Genomic DNA, 19,255 nt, shown 5'->3' on the forward strand with positions numbered 1-19,255 from the left:
TTGGTGCAGCATGGTTGCTATGAAATTCATAGCTATAATTTTCCATGTGGTTGGAATGGTTTGGCAGTAGTGTTGCTAGGTGGTTGATATTGATGCTCCAAAATGACTTGGAATAAAATCTTTTTAATACAACTGAATACATTTGTTTTAGTAGACATTAGTACGAACTCTGGGCCATTTTACTGGTGTTTCACTGGTTTCTCTAAGAAGTTAGAAGCTAAAACTAATGAATGAGTCCAAACTACGGCTGGGTAGTATGACAGTTTCATGGTGATTACGTTTTTATTTATTTTATTTTTCATAACTGGGAATTTAAATTAATTTATAGCTGACTCTATTTTCAAAATGATTTCATCATGTACATAGTTAATTATATGAATACAATAAGGTTTGCTCTGCCCAATTAAATTGGCAACATGCCAAATGTCAAATGTATTGCACATGGAAAGTGTGAGCCTGAGTGGTAGTGTCACGCCTGGTAATTTCACCTCTCCTGTCCTGCCTACACCTACATTGCCCAAAAGACTGATGGCTGCGCACTTCATTACCCAGAAGCCCATTAGACACTCAAATGACTGCTCAAACTAATCACAAGATATTACACCGCTCTGCCTATCCTGATTATTAGATTGCTCTCACCTGTTCACTTTCCTGTATATACCCATAATATAGCTTAAGTCTTTGTTTCCTCAGCCTACAAGGTGTTATCTTCGTGTTGTATTAATTCAGTGTTTGACCATTTTTTGCCTGTTTTTTGTTTACGCTTTTGCCTAGCTCTGTTCTGACCTCGACCTGTTTGACTATACTCTTTTGATATGTTTCCTTTTTAACCTTTTTCCAATTGTTGCTGACCTAAGCTGCTACTGTTTACCCTATTTTTCACACTATAAGGTGCATTTTAAGAGACACTATAAGAAAATTCGAATTCAGCAGGTCCAGCTGGGTGCTGGTGGGGGGGTAGCTAACGAAGTTAAGTAAAGCTGAGCTAAGTAAACAAAACTACAATAAAAAATGGATGCACTGGATGTTAAACTACACAGATTTCTCTTCTCACAACTGTTTATTAGGGTAAGTAAAGCACTTCTGTTTATTTACAGTATGCTTAGATTACTTAGATTAGCGGGTAATGCTAATGCTGCATCAGCAGTGGTAGCCAGGGTTAGCAGCAGGCTACAGGGCAATAATACTGCTAATAATGCTAATGCTGCTCCACCCCCGCAGCAGCTCCAGCCCCGAATGCTGCTCCAGCCCTGAACGATTTTAAGTGTGCCTAATATTTGGAAAAATACGATACTCTTTTAGATTTGTCTTTAACATTAAATCCCCTAACTTTGATCCCTGCTCTGTCTGGTCATGACAGCTAGCCTACCATTACCATTACCACCAACACAAGTGCTTGTGTTTGTGCTGTTTCTCTAAATTGCTTGGCGCTAAATATCTTTTTGTGCTTTTCTTTTGCATACTGCATATTACAGTATGTCAGAAATAATTAACAGGAATTTTAAACACAATACTGAACAAACTGTCATACAGCCCAGCACTAGTGTAGACCACGCCTCATCCAACTTAACCCCACTACTCTTACTGAGGGGTGGAGAAGTTAGGAATTGGTAGGTTGGTTAGTTGGTGTGAAAACTAACTTAAACTGAACTGAAAGACACAGAAAGTCAGCAAGCAATCAGAAAGACTTTCAGCCATGCTCTTTCCCTGAACCCTGCTAACTTCATAACGTTCCCATCTACTTTTGATATGCTGTGTTGCAGCAAAAGTGATCTTGAAACTCTTTCCCTCCGCAAGCATTTCATTTTCTTCTGCTCCCCTGCCCTTGCCCTTTATCGTTCCATCGCATTCTCTCTCTTGCTATTTACTGTATGAACAATCTGCATGACTGAATACCTGCAAAGCCTGTGCCGCAGAGTTTTTTTGTAGATTTCCCCTCAAAATAATTGAACATTTGCCTTGACGCAGTGCTCAGGTGTTATTAAAACCTGTTTAAATGTTAAATGCCACCTTCCTCCTTTTTCAGAGCTAGATGAAATAATGTAGCAAAAAAACTGGGAACAGTATTATAGCAAGCCTAGAGTTATTGATTTTAAATGCCATTGTTTGTGGAATTAATCTAGGTCTGGTCTCTTTCAACAGATAACCCCACACCCCTTCATTTATTGATCTATAACGCATTCATAAACTGTTAATATGCAGCTCAGCACTGCAGCATTGTTTGCTTGTCTACTGATGCACAACACATTTTATCCATTCAGCTCAGCCAGGTGCAACAAATTAGTGGCAGAATGAAATCACCATACTGACTGAGACAATAATATGCCACCTGGTGACTGCAACTGATCACTTGAATCATCTCAATTCACAGCTGTTTATCAGATCCAGAACAGGAGAGGGTCACGAGGGGCCTTGTTAAAAACTTTGGTTATCACTAAACTCTCAGAATGATAAACATGTTTAAATTGGTAGCAAGTTAAGCTTTGACATTTCAGCAGGGCTGAAAAAAAGTAAAAAAAAAATTCTTAAGTGCTACTTAAGTACTAGTGTTTTTTTTCCTATTTTTCAAGAACATACTACTAAAGTTTTATCTAAAATAACAGTTTCAGACATTCAGTATAAAAAAAACAAATCTGTAAACATTTGTTTATTTTATAAACAACAGTAACTTACCAAGATTTTATATAAGATAAAATAATAATAATAATAATAATAATAATAATAATAATAATAATAATAATATCAATAAATAATAATGACATAATAATGATTTTGAAAATTTTGGAAAACTATTTAAAAAATATGTTTAAAAAATGTCTGCAAAATTAAAGTGCAAAATATTTAGTGGATGCATACAAACTGAAAATATAAACAAAATGATCCAAAAAGTACCCTTAAAGCTTCACAGTAAATAGATAAAACAATACTTAACACGCAGCTTTTGTATAGCACACCCCTATTAACGACACTGTAAAATGTTTTATTCCTTTATGAAAATTAGTAGCAGCGGTGGCAGCTATAACTGAAATTTCTTAACTGTTCTATTGCACAAGTAAGAGACGAGTTTAACATCAATTTCTCATATGTTATCCTGGAAGCCAAGTCATTAAAATGGCTACTGATCAGTTACAATTCCATTTTCTCTCCAGTTAACCAGTAAACAATTCCAACATGAATTATTATTATACATCAAGGTATAGTATTAATATATTCAAAAGAGCTATACTGGAAATATTTTTGACCCTGACGAAACATTCCTGGAATCCAGTATTTAAGGGTGTTTTCTGGGTCAGTATGTTTTCACACACAACTTTTTTTTTGTACGATGGATCGACTGTGCAATTCCATAATATTGAAAGAGAAGGTAACAAGATAAACTGATGGAGTCGCGTTACAAAATTACTCAGGCTGCACCCGGGCACAGTTAGCACCTGAATCCACTTGAAGTGAACCCCAGACCACAAGCTTCCGAGCTGTACCCTGTTTGACTGTGCTGTTCCACACAGTGTTCTGCAGTGCTTCTTCCTGCCTCACTTGCTGCCTGCTGAAGTGTTCTAACTGTTTTTAATCTGTTTTACGTACATGAAAAATGCACTAATATACATATATCCTTTAAAGTTTCATTTTAAACAAACAGTCTTCGAGTATATATAGCTTATTACCCTTTTACTGAAGGGCTCAGTAGCCACTGGCTCGCTCTATGGCATATTTACCTCGCTGGCACAGCTGCTTTGAGATTTGTATTTATTTTGGCCACATATAAAGTGTTTCTGAACTCTTATTGTCTTTGCTGTGATGGGTTGTAATCTTCGGATGGCAGTGTGGTTTCGGGGCAAATAGCCCATGAAGCATATTAGATTTCCCTCCTCGCCCACACAGCACTGGGCCTGTCAGCCATTAATGAAACTGCACAAAGACTCATCACCTTGATTAAATCTGTCAGCCCAGAACAATGATATATAGTATAGTCATATATGTTGCCAGAAGGGGTTGTGAAGTGAGACAGGTACACATTTCACACAGGCAGGTATTGCTGGCTCTGGACGCCAGCTACCTGAAGAGATACTTAAAAGCTCATGTGATGGACCAGTGCACTGATGTTCACCATGTTTTCTGTCTCTAATGGATACTGAATGACTGACTGACTAACGAGGGTATGAAAACTCTTTAAAAAAATAAAAAAAATTTAAAATAAAACAAAGAAAAGAAAATGTTCAAACTATATTTAATAAAATGTCTTTAAATGAACAAACATTAAAGTGTAGATTTATTTTGCTTCCCTAATCAAATTTAAATAGGCTATAAAATTACAACAGCCATAATTTGCACAAACACGATGTACATGGTTAGTAATTCAGAGCTGCAGTTTGCAGTTTTGTTCCAGCTACCTGCTTAATTATGTTAGACGTACTGACAGCACCTCACACGTACTTTCTGACAGTTATGCAAATTGTGGCACAAGCACCTTGTGCTGCTTAACCCCCTTGACTAAGAGGTCAAGGCAAAAGTCAAGTTTGCAAAATCAATTAAGTGAGAAACCGTTTATAGCAACACAGTTAAATAAAGCATTGAATGAACACTGATTAAATATCAAGCTGTCATTAAACTGGAATCCAGCATGTTGTGCTGCAATGAAGTTCTTGCAGTGTTTGTATTTATTTTATTGCAAATCGTCTGTCAAGGCAGTTTGATCACACAGAAAAGAATGATCATTTACTATTTGCAGGGGTATGCCTCCACTGCCACCACAGTTTACGAACCATGACTGCTAAAGCCATTAAGTCTGACAGATCATAAGTCACAGCTGCAATTATGTTTGCGCTGCAACTGACTGAAGTACAAACATGTCAATGAGAAATCAAACTTAATACGGGGTGTGTGTGTGCTTGATTATTTAATTATAAAATAAAACATTTCAGGACCAAAATGGAACAGAATACCAAGTGAATACTCTCTCAGAGAGAGCACAGCTATTTTACAGTGGCTTGGCTTTTTAATACACACCAATCAACCATAACATTAGCACCACCTGTCTAATACTAAGTTTTTACAAAGCAACTTACTGCACTAGATTTTTGAATTTTGAGGCCAACTCAACCTTTTAAGTTTTTAAGGAAAATCACATCTAGAAACCTTTAGCCCAGAAAATTAATTTTTCATATGTATTAAAACTTGATTTAATTTCTACAAAATGTATATTGTAAGTTTTGCTGATTATCCTTTAAGACCAACTAAAAAAATAAGTTTTGCCAATGAAAGGTTTTACATAAATCACAATCATTCAGTTGTGCAAAATTATGTTATTGTTACTTAAATGTAGCAACTGGGAACTTGGAATTTATGACTATTACATATCTGCATTGTTGTCAGTAATATAAAATTGTAATTAATACAAATGTAACCATCTGGACCCAGTTAGCATATTGTCACACTTAGCAACACAAAACATAGTAACTTGCTTTTATAGCCTTCAACACTGAGGCCAGACTGTTTACTATTATGTAACTCATATGCAAATTCAAAGAGAAGGCAGCTTGTGGAGAATGACTACACATTGATGGTGAGAGAAAAGTGGGAGGACACGCTCAATATGCAAAGAGTGTGACCAACATCAGGTAAAAAGCCCGGCAAAATTGCAGAAATGTAGCCCCTGTTCAAATAAAGGGTCAAACTGAGCATGTGCAGAGTAGTTGGCTTGACCTCAACTATTGTTCAACTACAGTTTGTAAATTTTGCCAACACAAATTATTTATTTCGTCCTACTTTTAACAAGAAACCTAATAAAGTAAAGGCGATTAGTTTGCAATATTTTAAGAGTGCAATTTTATATTTTGTTGTTCAGCATATCGGGAGATTTTCTGACTTTTCTGACATCTAGTCATCACAATTTGTCCCTCGTTGAATTGGCTCAGACCCGGTTGTTGTTCATTTTTCCCGCTTTTACACATCACCTTTAAAAATCGACTGTGTTTTTCATTTAACCTGTCAGTGGTGTTAATGTTGCAGCTGATCAGTGTACATACTGTTTATACAATAAGAGTCTCAAATGTATATGCGTGAGGAGAGGAGGTCCAACATACTGTTTGGACTCCTAGAGTCCTAATGGCTATAACTGGCTATAACTACAACTATAAACTCTTATAAAACATGACAGATATGCCATTCCAGTTTAACCTTTTATTTTTATTACATATCATTTGGTGAATTTATGTTAGTCATGAGCTGAATCTTTAACCTCATTTTAAGACATATTAAGTTTTGCAATGACATCTTTCTTTCTCGAAAGCATTTGTGTGGATACATAATTAATTGTATACATAATTAATTGTATCCAGTTACTGTACTTACTGCAAGTATTATACTGAAATATATCTGTACATTACTTATTACTGTAGTTAAACTGAATTTTAATCTTATTTATTTTATTTTTTTCATGTAGATCACAATCCTCAAACAGTGTTATATTGTAACATTTAAAATGTCCACAGTGCACATTCATTTGTGAGACAAAACCTAGTGGATTGTTGTTTGCAAGCTAATTTACAAGCCTATTTATCGCCCAGTTGTGTTGTTTCAGAATGAAACACGCTGATTTTCCTTTTACAGAAGCTTGTTAAAAAAAATCAGCTTTATTGGCTGGTTTACGGCAGAGCAGATCAGAGTTTGCCTCCAAAGCTTTGGTCGTGTGCCGAGTCTGAGCTCCCCTCTACAGAGCCACAGGAAAAGCTGAAGTCATGAGACCTGGTTCACAAAGCAACCCACATTCCCATTATTAACAGAGACTGCTGTAAAAGCAAATCACACTGTAGGAGGAGCCACGTAGGAAACAATACCACTTTTTACTTTATGCTGATTTAAGCACATCTTTTCTGTATTTGTTCTTTGAATAAATTGAAAAAAAAACAAAACAATTTGCATTAATAACATTCTATATTTTGATATGGTGCTAAGCATATGAAAAGGTTAGCTGAACCTGAACAATTTTTTTAAAGGTAATTAAAACCCAAGTAGGGATGCAAGATGATATCGGAATTATATCAGTATCGGTTGATCATTGCTTTTTTTTATCTTTAGCATCGGCCAATGTCTGTATATTTCAAACCAATACTTGCTGAGGAATTCATTGTATGCAGAAAAGGACTTAGTGACAATTGATTTACATTTATTTTATTTAGTTAGTCAGTTTCAATAGATATATTTATTAATTGTATATTTTATTTTAAAAAGCTGTGACCAGTAAAACAAAATAATATGAAAACAAAATAAATTAATCCAGAACTTAATATATGACTATATGTGGCTTACAGCCAGCATTTATCTGCTCCTCAAGAGAAAGAATTTGTGAGAGTTTGTGATTGACAGGAAATTATCAGCCAAGTACCCTGAGCCAGTAGATAATATGTAGCAGAACAGTCCATCAGCTGTACACTACTGGAAATAATCAGTGACAGCAAGTTCAGTGAGGTTATACATTCTTCAAATAAATACATTCACAATTAAAGAAACTAAGAGGAATAATTATGAATGATTACAGTCCAAATTTTGCTTTAGACTACAACTGTAGTCCTCTTGTACACTTGTTCTCCTTATGTGACTTGTATCTGGATTGTATCCTGATGAGACTTTAGCCATTTAGCCACATGCATTTACACTGGGTAGTCAGATGTGTTGTTTTGTGTTGTGCTGCCTGAAAAATAAAAAAATGAGAAATACATCTTTAGTTGAGGGCTTGAGTAATAAGATCTGTACAGACTAAAGATGAGGAGTAGGCCTATCGCAGTTTGTGGAGGCTACTCTAATTATGAAGCAGATGTCTGCTTCTAATTATTTTAGTTCCACCTTAAATAGTGTAGTAGTATAGGGAAATGTGGTAGTGTGAGGCTTGTGGTTTGGAGGAACCTCGTTTAAATAGCAGGCTGTAGTGGGAATGATGGAGTTTCGCAACAGACGTGAGATCTCAATGGGTTTAGTTTTATTTACTTTACAAAAAAAAACAAACAGTATACTGACATATTTACACTTTAAGCTAAGGGTTGATTGGAACAAGTGGCTAGAGCTACCACTAGCTAGACAGAACAGTAAGACATACGCAGTCCATAGCAGAGTCCCTTGAGCTCATTAGCTCGGTAAACAGATCAGAACAGAAATTCAACCAGCCTCTCGCATCCCCTGAGCCAACCCCCAAATGTCTGAATTACCCCCTCATATACCCCTTTAGCCTTCCCAGACTAAACCAAAGGGATATACCCCTGGGTAAAGCCGACCAGAACAAAAAAATCACATATAATGCAGTTAACTATTTACATAACCGGTTTTTAGACATTACACTCCTAGGACAGACAAGGTAAGTATATGAACACAAGAGAATACAATATATTAACATTTCTTTTCTTTTTTTTTTTACAGGTCACCTGAAACCGCGCTGCCACTCCCTAAGGGACACAGGTAAGTATCAAAAGTGTTTAAGAGTCTTTGTATATATAATATAAAAATGTCTGTGATGTACTGGTGATGGGTAGGAGTAGCCTACCTTATCACAGGAATGCTGCATCCTTTGAGGTGGAATGATAAATTAAATGAAAAAACTGTATAATAGGAAGTATAGGAATAGTATTTGTATGGTGGCAGTTGAAAAAGTCTGATCACATTTGAGGACGAAAAGTAAACACTGCAAGTAGATAAAGAAAAACGACTTCCTGTGTTTACTTTTCGTGATTGGCTTCCATTGGCTATTGGCAGGATGTGTTTAGATTGAGTTGCTGACCATCATACATTACTAGATTCCACCCAGAGGGAATGTCTGATGACAGGAGGCCAACCGTTTGAATCTGCACTCTTCACACACTACTCCATCCTCTCAACTGTCGTCAAAAAGCTACAGACTGCTGCCAACTAGCACAAACTCAGCCAGACGAGAGTCAGTGTGCAAAAGCATACTTACTACAGAGATAAAAAGTTGTAAAAAATGTTGATGTCTGCGCAAAGCTTTTAGGTAGTACTGTAAATAATAATAAAGAATTGTTAAGGGGGACACATAAGAGGTTTCTGACTCGTGTCTTGGGCTATTTTAGTGTTTTCCCAGCTGTAACACACTTACATCAACTCTGGACTGGCTTGTTAATTAGCTGATTAGTAGGAACAGGTGTGTAGGAGAAATGCTTCAGGGAAAATTGTTCAGAGCAGGGATACCCCCGGACCAAGAGGCAAGAGGGCGAACCACTGGACTGCTTTCACTGTTATTTTTTTTTTAAATCAGTAATAAATAAGAGTTTTTTGACCCACTTGCTCCTCCCCAGACATGAGGCTCACATGGGTTGCCAGATTGACTCAAAGTGGCAAGCGATGACAAGTCTTGACTGTGTATCTTATCAGTGACGTTAAAAGTTTCAGTGTCCCAAACTCCTGTCTCTACAACATGATTGCTGGTTGTATATTATCCCGCTATGGTTAGCAACCTTACTGGAGAAAATACTGACTAGATCTTTGCTGACAAGAGCTGCCAGTGCTTAAACTCAGCATGTTTCCTTAATGTCGGTTTATATATCCTGATCATATTATGAGTTACAACTGAAAATATACTGTATTTTTTGCACAATAAGGCGCACCAGATTATAAGGCGCACTATAAAAGAAGGTCTATTTTCTGGTCTATTTTCATACATAAGGCGCACCTGATTATAAGGTGCATTTTATGCGACACTAGTAACTAGTAGTAGGAACAGGGTGTTGTCAAGTTTTGCCGTTGGGGGGCCAGACCTATAAAGCTAAGCTAAGTTAAGTAAACAAAACTGTCATTCTTAAAAAAAAAAGAAAAAAGTCAAAAAGTCAAATGAGTGCTGGATGTTAATCTACACAGATATCTCTCCTGAAAACTGTTTGGGTGAGTAAAGGGCTTCTGTTTATTTACAGTAAGCTTAGATTTTCACTAAAGCTGGAGCATTAGCATTAGCGGGCAACCGCTAGTGGTTAGTGGCTAATGCCACCCGACAGAGCTACACTGAGGAACAGTTTGATATACTCACTTCTAAACAGCAAAAGAGCTAGCACTGTGGTTAGTGGCTAATGCTAATGCTGCTTCAGCAGTGATAGCCAGGATTAGCAGCAGGCTACAGGCCGATAATACGCACCTCTAGACGACCAAAAAGCTAAAGTTTTCACGGTTAGCTGTTAATGCTAATCATGGAGGAGAACTAAACAAAAACTCCTTTATAACACTACACTTCAGTGGAGTGGCTTTTCTGCTTCTTACAACCTGACTGGTAAAATTCATACATAAGGCACCTCGGATTATAAAGTGCACTGAGGATTTTTGGGAAAATTAAAGAATTAAAGAATAAGTGCGCCCTTAAATTGCAAAAAAAATACGGTGACCCTTAACAGTCCTTTAAACATTTAGGGTCAGTTTCCCAGACAGATACTATATGTTTCTTTCAATGGAAACTCTCCTGTCTAAGATTAGGATTAATCTCTGTTTGGGAAAATGCCTCTTTACATTTTTCACATTAATATGCAATTCTCAAAGAACATCTAGATTTTAACATAGACAGATTTTGCTTCACAGATGCTGCATGTCCAGGAAGCCATTTCTTTTTTCCCCAACAGGAATATTGAAATTTTCTCAATTTCATCTTAGCATCCACTCAAATTGTGCATTAGAATAAAGTCCTCATAATGTCTCCATCTACTGAATATTTCACGTGATATGTGATGGAAATGCTCACCAGCGGGTCGTAACCGAGAACGAAACAGTGTCCTATTTATGACTCGAGCAGTGTATCCCTGCCCTTCTTCGCTTTGGGCGGACACGTGACACCCCTCGGCTTATGCTGTCACTGTCAGGTTGGCGGTTGTGCACATTTGTTGGATGCTGCAGGATTAGCCACCTTTCGCCCTTATGAAAATGCTAATGATAAATCTCATCATTGTCTCTAACTCATTGCAGATGCATGCATGATGACACAAATGTAATATTCATGAGTGGGCCTGGAACAGAGATGACTTTATTTCTGCAGTGCAGGAGAGATAAGCACGATGGAAATAGCCAGAGATCTGCTCGAATTTGCTTTGCAGCAGGAAAAGATAAGACTCTACAATGATGTTGTCTCTTTTATGCAGACTTGTGATAGATCTGAAACAATCAGGTTCTGCACAGTTTATGCAGAACAAACTCGTACCCATTGGCACAACATGTGCACCCTCATGCCTGGCCCACACTGCAGGATAAATAAGCTGATTCTGAGGTTGATTTGCTCCTTCCGACAATCACAGATAGTCCCCTGATTTCAGGTTATTCTGCAGCGTGTGGAATCTTTCGTTCTGTGATCCTCTCTCAGTGCAGCCGGGCCCACACAATATTAAGTCATAAATATAAAACATGTTCAATGTTTACGATTCAGTATCCTGTAGTGTGGAGTGGGTTCTGATTTAGTGGTGCGAAACGTAATGTTGATCTCATACCTGAAAGACTGTCAACATTTGAGAGTCGAGCTGAATAGCTCTGAATTTTTTTCAGATACGGTCAGCAGGGCTCATACATACTGCAACACAAGCCTGAGGTGAAAATACACATGCACATAAGTAAATATATATAAGTGTGTGTATATATATATATATACAGCTCTGGAAAAAAAGAAGAGACTTCTTCAAAAGGATGAGTTTCATTAATTTTGCCAAATTGAAAACCTCTGGAATATACTCAAGTGGAAGATGGATGATCACAAGTCCTCAAACCAAGCTGAACTGCTTGGCAAGGCAAAGTTATCCAAAAGCAGTGTGTAAGACTGGTGGAGGAGATCATGCCAAGATGCATGAAAACTGTGATTAATTTTTTTTTTGCATTATTTGAGGTCTGAATGTTCTGCATCTGTTTTGCCATTTCTCATTTTCTGCAAATAAATTATCTAAATGACACTATTTTAATTTGGAATTTGGGAGAAATGTTGTCCATAGTTAATATAATAAAACAACAATGTTCATTTTAATCAAACATATACTATATGTTTATATACTATATGTACACATGGTGTACTTGGTAAACATATACATACAAGCATTATTGCATGTAAATAAAACATAATAAAAATAATTTCTTATTTTTTAATAAATAACTGATCTTTGAAGCAAGAACTTTTAAGATGCGGTATCAGATTTTTCCTTAATTCAGCCAACAATAACATAGCTCTTTTTAAACTCTTTACAGACATGCCCTTTTTCATCCATATTAACAAAAGCAGATAGGATGATGAACTACTGGCTTTATTAATTATTACAGTTATATTTACCAGAAGATTTATAAGAATATTGGTGTTTTTTTGCAAAATTATTCTAACTGCAGATTTAAACAGCTTATTAAAACACAAATATACCAAGTGTTTATATTTTTCTCTTCCTCTGCGAAGCTTTGCTATTTAAAGCTGATGGTCAAGATTTGTTTGCATGCATAATCTAATAGTGTGTGTTGTATCATTCAGGGCACACTGTGTAATGTGGGGACTTTCATGACTAACAGCTACCAAGAACAGAGAAAAAATATGTTTTTAACATCATTTAGGATTTTTTAAATGCTGTAGCGTGGGCCAGGCATTAACCCATAGTCAGAAACAGGGAAAGACAATGTGGTTGTAGCAAAACCTAGTAAGCTGCCTGTCCAGGCACTGACTACATTAGCCGCTGTTTAAACAGGCAGTGTTCTAACCATCTTAATAACATTGAAGGGGTTCTATGTTATTAAGACACTCGAGTCAGACAGCAACTGTGTCACAGCTTGGTCAAGAGAGAGAAAAGATTGAAACGTTCCCCTCATCAAATGTGTCAAATCTTCTCTCACAGATTTAAACTTTTCCTCTTAATAATTTAGCTTGAGCCGAGAAGAAAAGTTGCAGAAATCTAAATTGCTTTTTCACAAGAAAAGAGTTATGAGACATATCTGCCCTGCAGTGAAAAATAATCAATGTGCAATTTCTCCACCAAAACTTAATGACAGTGAGACACTTCAGAGGAGAGGGGGCAACCACAATGAAATGAGACGGTACCCCTGTGAATACATGCTTTCATGCATGGGTTTATCTCATTCTTAATCTATCAATCGTCAGCCACCGAAAATGCTCTCTCTTGATGTCAGATGGCAAAAAAACAGGACCATTTTAACAGAGTTCAAATTGTGATGGTTAGACGACTGGGACAGCTGAATCAGAGCACCTCCAAAATAGCAGGCAGATACTGTGAGATTTTTCTCATATGCATTGAACAATACCTACCAAAAAATTTCTCCAACAAGGTCATGTGCACCTGAAGGCCAATTTATACCTCTGTGCCAAATCTACACCGCAGCCATGCATACTCTATGCTGTAGCCTATGAAATAGCCTGGAAATTTAAACTCATCATTTTTATGACATATCTACGCAAGCCAGATTTATTAGATACTATTATATACCAATTCATTTTTTCACTCCTCAATCCTATCCAAGTACTAAACAGGATAATAGTGATCTAATCCAATCCAATCATGAATTTTATATGAATAACACAGCTGAATAATGAATACTGAGGCAAAATATCATTTTTAGGTAAACATTTAATACTATATTGTGCCATTCCAGACTGATATATTCTGTTTTGTAGCTGATTTTTTTAAAATAGTCATTTCACAATTTGTTTACTATTTATTAATACAGTATCACTTGTTGAATCACTTTATATTTAATACGTTTAAAGTGAAGTGGGCTGGACCCTTCATTTCACTCAGTGTCCATCTTTGCAAAGACACTGGGCAGTTCTTAATGAAGAGGAAGAGACAAAAATACTCTAAACTGAAGATCAAATGTATTTGAAAATAATAACTGAAAAAAATATCACTTAATTCATGATGTTTTTTATAAAAAAAACTTTGTATACACATTAAGGGGGGCTTTCCCAAAAATAAATGTTTAGATGGCAGTCACTGGTTAAAGCATGAATTGTAGTTCTTGCAATTCTCCACATGGCACCTGTTTGCAAAAAAGGTACCACCCTTCAATAAAAAGAGCGAATAAGTGTGCTGCTTTATTCACAAATAAAAGCGTGTTGATGTTGTTTTTCTTTTGTGCGGAAGCCGTCCTCAATATGAAAATCTGACCTTGATTTGCCACAGAACAAAAACAGACTTGCATTCAAGGAATTTGGCATAACCAGCAGACTGAAAGGCATTTTTGTCATAGGATGGGTAAACGGATACCATGCTGAGTGTTATATAAAAAACTCCAGTTCGTATTTGCACCAGTGGTCGGTCTCCTTTTTGTTAAAATATTTCTGAAATACATACCAATAGTATCTCAAGCACTATGTGTGTGTTGATGACTGATGTGAATTTGTTTACTATTAATTGTGAGCATTAGCTTTTTGTCTTAATTTTGACCACAGTATTTTGTGCTGATTTAAAACCAACGAGAAGCACAATTCCCCTGGATAAATGAAAATGAAACATTTGATAAAGTATTTATAACCTAAATACTATAGGGATGGGAGAGTGTGTTTCACTATATGACTAGCAGGCTTGGGCAAAAACATTTGGAGGATAAGCGGTTTAACAGCAGATAAAGAACTATACCCTTAGTCGTTCTGTTAATTCCACCATAATTCTGTTTACAACTATACAATAATTCCACACTATAAAGACTCTAAACTGTTATCCTACCTGGCACTCTGAAAATGCCAGTGGTACAAAAATATGATCAGAACTGAATGGAGCTTAAAATATCAGATATCTGATTCATTAAAATATGCCTGGAACAGACCTAATGCAAATCCACTGGATCAGATCAGATCATAATATTTCAAAATGACATTAATCACAGTGACCCCAGATTATAGATCCTCAATAAGGTTAATTGGTATTCTATTACTACCAGAAGATTGAGGCGTTCTTACATTTGTATCCCCAGAAATGTCACTGAACTTCTGGCCTATTTTCAAAATGTCACCTCTAATATATAATCCTTGTTGTAGATAATACACATAATGTGGAGCCTGCTTGCCCAAAAGGCCATTCCAGGCAATCAAAACCGCCCACCTTTCTTGAACTTACCCCTGAAGTCTGTAATCGTATTCTTGACTCATCCTCAAAATATATAACACAAAGACCAAGAGTATTGCCTTGCTTGGCTGTCGGCTCCTTTTACGGCTCTCTCATCTCCTCTGTTTCTATCTTGCTGTGATTCAGAGAGGGTTGAATTCTCATTCTGTGCTCATTTAGAGGTGGATATCAGATTTAAAGAAATAACTGCCCTGGTTCCAGGCTGCCTGCAAAGTTTAACATCAGCACACGGATCAATTTAAACCTGCATGACATTCATAAATATCAAAAATTGGGTAGCTTAATGCTTAATGAACCCACAAATCTAACCTAAAATGTTGTGCAGTTTCGGTCAATACTAAAGCAGAAAACGGGAAGTGTTCTGTTTTCTGCACATGGCAGACACAAACAACCAGACAGAAACATTTTCTCAGAGCTGTTGTCAACAGCCTGTGTTCAGCAGCCCTTGGAACAATCCACTGATGATGTCTCTGGGGAGAGTAAAGGTTAAGGGGGTATAAGAATTTGATACAGCTGGCTTGGCTATTAAGCTATCTAATTTGTTGTCAGAGTTGTTGCCTTTGCTCATTCACTCGTGATTCGTCTATTTTTAATACTGCTGACATTTATGGCACAAAGATTTTGTTGTTTGCGTTTTTCCCAAACGTTTTCAGGCCGTGGTTTAATCTAATTCTCATGCTAGACCAATTTGATCTTGCAAACTGAGAGCAACTTAGTTAAATTTCGTACAAATAAAGTAATTTGAAAAATGATGACAGCTAAATCTCTAGGCCTCTGCTAAATTATTCATAACTATTCATATGGGCTGGCAAATGCTCACAAATTTGCAATTGTGAGGCTGTGTTCTTTTAGTTGGAGGCATTTTGGTCAGCCTAAGACTTGCATTTGCATAACTCTTCATTTTTTTGGCACCTACCAACAGTTTGTGTCATGACGCACGGCACTGCACTGTACTGTACTGAACTATGCAAAGAAAATTGGCCATATTTAACATGTATGGCCAAGAGCAAAGAGATTACACAACAACAATGAATAATTGTGATAGTGTGTGAGAGAATGTGTGCAAACACCAAAGATCAGTAAAGCTCTATCAGTTCACCAGGGGCAGTAGCGCACAAGACCTGCCTGTTACTGCCTTACAGCACTCCTGGGGAGAACATTCACTAAGAGGATTTAAATATTAATAAAAGAAATTGAATAAGTGTGTTCGAGAGGTGCAATACATGAAAAAAAACAACACATTTACATTTTGTTAGAAGATCTAAAAACATTTGTTATGCTAATGTAACATTTATTGGACAAACCAGATGTTCATGGATGTAAAATGTTAAAGACGGTTTAATAAAAATGTGAGTAAGTAGCTGTGGTGAGAGTAGGGCTGAGCAATATATCGCCAGTATCAATATATTTTGAACCATTTTATACAAATAGAAAGCATAGTTTGAGGATTTGATAAAGTGAGAAGAAGGAGCTGGAAGTGTCACTAAGTTAAGTAAAGCTTAGCTAAGTAAACAAAACTAAAATTATAAAATAAAATATTTGCTTTTAAAGTCAAAGGAGTGCAAAATATTAAACTACACACTTTTTTTCCTGAAAACTTTATTTGCGTGAATAAAACGCTCCTGTTTATTTACATTAAGCTTAGATTTCCAGATTTCCACTAAGGCTGGGTAAAGCAGCATTAGCATGAGCAGCTAACTGCTAGCACTAGCCATATTTTGCACTAGTAAATGCTGCCTGACCGCGCTACACTGAGGAACCTTGAGTGTTCTGGTTAGCCAGGGTGATATTAGCTAGCAGTTCATCCCAAATAGCTTGTTTTAACACAGTAAACAGACAACAGTCCACTACACTCGCTTCTGAACTTCGAAAGAGCTAGCGCTTAGTGCGGTTAGCGGCTAATGCTAATAGTGCTTTATCCTCAGTGCTGAAGAAAAATTCTTCAGTGGAGAGGCTTTACTGCTCCTTACAACTTACAACTAGTAAAATTCTTGCATAAGGCGCACTTGATTATTAGGTGTACTGACGATTTTAGGGAAAATTAAAGTATTTTAAGTGTGTTTTATTGTACAAAAAATACAGTACATAAAAAAATCAATAAATAAGGAAGCCAGAAGGCCAAATCTTTTTTTTTTTCATGGATCTGTATAATATAATTCTAAAATATATTATTATTGTATGTATAGACACAAAATGTAATTTGATGCCTTGTTATTCCAAAATCAGTGTAGGTAAAAAAACAGTGAAAGTGAAAATGATTAATGAATCATTATAATTAGCCTTTACTTTTGGGTTTTATTTTATTTAAAACTATTGGCACAAATGTAAGATGTTCTTTAAGAAATAAGAATAAATAAGTAGACTTATAACAAGCCTGCCCAATGATTAAATAAATTAAATAAGAATATAATTCAGATTCAAAATTCAAAGGCTTGGCTAATACTGCTGAGGCTCCATAGCCATTCCACTGTGCTAATCTCACAAAGACATTGATGGGTTTATTATCACAGACCAGTAGAACCATTTCCATTAATTATATCTTATCTGGTTATTAAGCGTCTTTCCATTCTAATGAATGGGGCCACCCTGCAAGTGGATTAATTCATCTGCTATTTAAGCTTTAATCAGAAGTACATTCCTATCAGTCTGCATGAACCACAGCCTCTGAAGAGCCATCCACACCTTTGACACTGCTAGTTTCAATTACGTTTAGTAGGAAGACTTCTGATCAGATCTTTTTGCTGAACACCTCTATTACTTTTGCTCCCTGAAGCTGTACACTAGGCCTCCAGTGTCATATGCTGCTTAAACCTCACTTGAGAAAGCAAACCCGAATGCTAGTGAAGCGGATTGAAAAGCCAAACAGAATGGAAATGTGCTCCATTTCTATGAATGAAATTTGGATAAAGGAAACACTGGCTCTGCGTGTGGACTGTTTTCACAATATGGGACACTTGCAGTGTGAGCAGTGTGAGCCACATGGCAGCTTTTGAAGAAGCAGCCTTGGTGTTAGAGAGCAGAGGAGGGTGTCTCAGTATCCTGCTGTTCTCTTCCTCTTTTGGAGACACTGCACAGTGGCTGTGAATTTAGCAAGACACTTCTGAGAGATCCACGTCTTGATAGAGCTTGAGTTTGAACTGTACTGCACTCCTCGAGTTTAAAGTGAGTTTAAAATGACTATTGATGTGGCTTAAATAATTTAATGTTGTTTTAAATATGTCTATATTTATAATAGTTCATCTTACAGAGATCATGTATGGCTACTTCTTATTCTGTAGACTTTCTGACGGTATAGAATGTAGACACAAAACAAATAATTTAAGGGGAGGCGAAGCAATGTTTTTGGATTTGTATTAGTATTGTTTTTTATTTGCTTTACAGCCTTTCTTTGTCATTATCCTATTCTCTCTCTCTCTCTCTCTCTCTCGTTCTCTCTCCTTGTTGCTGAAGCATTCTAGCTGCAGAGTTTTAACTCAGGTATCAGCGAGAAGCTCTATGGTGTGTGTACCACTAACCTACTACCTATTTTATTCTACAGATCTCTATGCAGTGAATTTGCAGCAACCTGATTGTGTGTCTCTTTCCCCCGTTCTCCTGTATAGTCCGTGCTTAAGTGCTGTGATGAGCTGTGTTCTGGGTTTTTCCACTCTTCTGTTTTCATCCTCTGTCGCTTTGTTTCAGTTATTTTAATTAGATTTCTCATCCTTTCAGGCATGTCTGCATTTACTTTTTTATTTTTTATTTTTAATAATTAAGTTTTGAAACACTGTTGCCTGAGAAGGTTCTATTCCCTCTATAATCTTCAGCCCCTTTACTGTGCAATGTGCTGAACAAGGCCAAACACTCTCATGGATGACAAAGCCCAAATTTTCCACAGAAACTGTGAAATTCTGCCATACTCAGCAGCTCATCTAAACTGTGGCTGCACACAAGGCCTGTCACAATAACTATTTCTGTTTGGCACAAAATATACTATTCCAAATATAATCAGGATAAACTATATTAACTTTTAATTTTAGGACAATTTTATATTAGACGTTTAACAATAAACTAGTAATATTATTACAAAATATAACCTGTCAATAATAAAAAAAATACTTTTTGGAATAATTGGAATAATTTAAAAATGCAAAATAAACTAAAATAAAATAAACTAAAATGCTCTTTTTAACATTATCTCTTTC

The 19,255-nt window shown here is 36.4% G+C and overlaps 1 protein-coding gene across 2 annotated transcripts in view; it reads right to left on the reverse strand.

The window, feature by feature from the left end:
* grm8b (glutamate receptor, metabotropic 8b) overlaps positions 1-19,255 on the reverse strand; it is a 168,351-nt gene that overhangs the window by 76,018 nt on the left and 73,078 nt on the right. The gene's annotated exons all lie outside the window — the stretch shown is intronic.

Source organism: Astyanax mexicanus, chromosome 2 (genome assembly GCF_023375975.1).
Source record: "Astyanax mexicanus isolate ESR-SI-001 chromosome 2, AstMex3_surface, whole genome shotgun sequence".
Taxonomy (NCBI): domain Eukaryota; kingdom Metazoa; phylum Chordata; class Actinopteri; order Characiformes; family Acestrorhamphidae; genus Astyanax; species Astyanax mexicanus.